Source organism: Bombus pascuorum, chromosome 7 (assembly GCF_905332965.1).
Source record: "Bombus pascuorum chromosome 7, iyBomPasc1.1, whole genome shotgun sequence".
Taxonomy (NCBI): Eukaryota; Metazoa; Arthropoda; class Insecta; order Hymenoptera; family Apidae; genus Bombus; species Bombus pascuorum.
The window spans coordinates 7,408,184-7,411,370 of record NC_083494.1 but is presented as its reverse complement, the minus strand read 5'-3'; positions in this window follow the sequence as shown (position 1 = coordinate 7,411,370).

Genomic DNA, 3,187 nt, shown 5'->3' with positions numbered 1-3,187 from the left:
TGAGAGGGACGGCCATTTTGAGGGACCGTGCTGGCTCTCAGGTGGCGCTATAGTTGGAGAACTGTGGCTACACCGGTGTGGGTATTACACTTCTTTACGTGCGCTCACCTGGCGAGGTTCTGTCTTCGTCACCTGTGTGACGATACACGTTCATCGTCGTCGTTCAACCATTCGTTAGAATAAAATCTTCGTACTTCTGACTATCTTCTTTTCTCTATTTCTCCTTTGGCACATTGGTAGTGTTTAAATATAGCAAAACTGCAATTATTTTGATGAAATTAACTCCTACTAGTTGAATAGATTTATGTGGACGTAAACTCCTACTTTATGAACGAAAAATAATAATTACGGGAGAAATTGGTGAACTCTATTATACAAACTATTTGTCTGCCAAACAGTTCGTATAAACGGAGTTCTACTTTAGCGTAAAAGCAGATTGAGGAATATGATGGATAGCACTGTACATACACACGTGCCGTAATGATAAAGTGACAAAGTACATTCATTCTTTCGTTGTTATTACCGCATCACATCGGCGCAAACGCGTAGAATCAGCATGGTGTTTATTATGCTTGATCTTGTCTAACAACTTACTCGATAAGTAGCAGATAAACGTGCAATAGAGTTTCTTTCGTGCTGTTACAGGTTCACAGTTGAAAATTCATAGTCTTATAATTTCAAAACTAGTAATATTTAGACCCATATTTTTTTAGGAGCTTTTATATTGTTTCGATGAGTAGTACGTACTCCTAAAGTTTGACTGCAGCGTATGAAATACTCTTCATATACGAATCTTTTGGTTAGATTTAATAAGTTTATTTTTACATTTGGGTTGTTTGATGATATACGAGATTCCTGGATGATTTCCCGAAGAATTCGATGGTTTCTCGAGCTGGCTGGAACGCGGTCCCGATTCACTACTTTCATTTGAGCAACTGATCGATACGTGATGGGAAAAAAGAAAGCGGAGAACGAGTCACAATTTTGTTTACCGAGACTGGTGGCCACCGTTTTAGGATATGCACGGCTGTGATCACATTTAGATGCTCGTACGCTAATTGCGAGTTGAAACAGGTACAGTCTGCAATTCGATTTATTGCGAGTTTACTGTTTAATTACAGGTGATGCGAAATCGAGATTCCTCCGAGTCGTTCGGGCGTCATTTTTTGCCTACTTCTTTATGGCCAACTTTCACTGACGCATTGGGAACACGGTTCGTTGGAATGTTAAACCCGATTGGAGTTACGATTGTTAATGTTCTGACGACAATGGGCGGGCGTTAAACTGTCGGCTGGTGTGTCACGAATCGAACAATTCGAGTACTATAGCACTCAGGAAATAAATTAAATTTGTTATTGTACGTTTTAAAATAGCTTGCGAAACAATTCTTCTCAAGTATGATACATAAACTCAAGATGAGAATAATCGATAATTTATTTATTTATAATAATCGATATTATCTAACTATATCGTTAGCTTACTCAACAGACATCTTTGCTACAGCATTATACTTTTATATTTTCACAAGTCGTCAACTTCCTTTTCTGAGAGTAGCGATCTTGGACAAAAAAGATACTACGAAATACCAATTAAACGTCAATTAAACTCGAATATGATTATGCTTTTATATTGCAAATCAACTTAAATGTAAAATTAACTCCATAAACAGCTAAAATCGGTGAAATAGTTAATTAATTTCTCTTCCGTGTGAAGTGGAAAATCGTGAATAAAAAATGGACCCCCGCTTAGTGAATCTGTTGCAGGCACAAGAACGAAGCATTAAACCTCCATCAACCTGCTTATGGTTGTTTTCACCTGGGATACCGAGATATCGTGCTTCGATATCTCCAATGAGATCATTTGCTTGGTGGAGTGCATAGGCGGATGTTTTTTCGTCTGAATGAAAAGCAGGTTGAGCACGCGGTTAACGACGGATTCGATAAATTATTTAAATGAATTGTTAAGACTGTAAGGCGAGATCTCTCTTTCTTGGTAACCGGCGTTCCAGACTGACGTGGCGTGCGAGCAATTCCCGATTTAGTAAATTGCTCGTAGACCTGTTTCTTACGGTTCAAGATTAAAACGACGGAGGGAGAGAAAAAAAAATAGAGAGGACGAAGGCGAAGGAAAGGGAGGTACAAAGAATCAAAAGTTTTTCGCCGTCGAACGAAACGTTTCGATACCCACGCGAGTATTTACGAATGTCTCGCCACACGTGGGAAGCAAAGTTGTATGCGATGATGCAACCGTGGATATAATACAGATGCAAATTTGAGTCGACAACAGTTAGCATATAATTACACCTTGCTGTATTTAGTTTTATGACTGTTCAACTTCAATCGAGTACTTCACCTTTCTATCATTCTTTACACTTGTTTTTCCTCGTTCTAGGTGTTCAAAGAATCGCCATATAGCTTGGAATCGCAATAAGGATTTTTACTTTTATTGAAGCTTTAGTACATTCTTATGTGAACGATAGTTTATCTAAGTTGCATATAAAGTGAAAATACTATTTCCAAGGTATTATTTGTTCTATATCAACATGTTTGGAATATCTTATAGAAATTCTTATTTTTATTGATTAATGTGCTGTATGTTTCTATGTGAAGAATGATTTATCCGAGTTGCATATAAAATGAAAATACTACTTCGAAGATATTGTTAATTTCATGTCATGTTCGATACGATACTGATACTGGATGGTCATTAAAATTCGAACACGTTTCGCTTCTTCTGTAATTATATCATTGTTTCGAGTACGATTACATTACGGATTGTTAGAGAAACAATGCCCGGGATTTATTCATAAAATTTATTGTTGCAAATGAATGGAGGGAGAGAGAGAGAGAGAAAGTTGTCTTTCATTGGTTCATTACGAATTGCTTATAAGTTGCAATGAAGTGACGGAATTAATTTGCGTTTATGTTCTCTTCAAGATAATCCCACTTAATGCTCAATATCTACTAGCACTGGGATGCAATCGATAAAACGCATTTCAAAACAAATCCATTTATTAATAAATTTTTCATTAATTTATTGCATGTCGTTAAAATTTCTCTAAATGTAAATTCGTTCACTTTTGTGTAATATTTTTCGATCGCCGATGTGTATTAAGCTTATATTTGGTTTCTATTAACTGTTGCAAATAAGACATACGTGCAACATGCATGGAAGATTCTTATTTACC